Genomic DNA, 241 nt, shown 5'->3' with positions numbered 1-241 from the left:
AGGGCTCCACACAGGTCAGCATGTGAAAGAACGTCTTTCCGTACCAATTGATGGTCCAAAGGAATAACCCCAAAGTAAATACATCATCACGATCCCCGTAGATACCCCAGCAGCAGAGGGTGTACCCAAAGACACCCATCATCTCCATGAAAACCATGTGGTAGGTGAAGGTGTCTGAGTGACTCATCGTTGCTGCTGTGGAGGTGGAGCGATGTCGCCGCCATCGTTGGAGACCCAGGTA

The sequence above is a fragment of the Etheostoma spectabile genome, chromosome 19 (assembly GCF_008692095.1).
Source record: "Etheostoma spectabile isolate EspeVRDwgs_2016 chromosome 19, UIUC_Espe_1.0, whole genome shotgun sequence".
Lineage (NCBI taxonomy): Eukaryota > Metazoa > Chordata > Actinopteri > Perciformes > Percidae > Etheostoma > Etheostoma spectabile.
The sequence above is the reverse complement of the archived record's forward strand: the minus strand, read 5'-3'. Positions refer to the sequence as shown.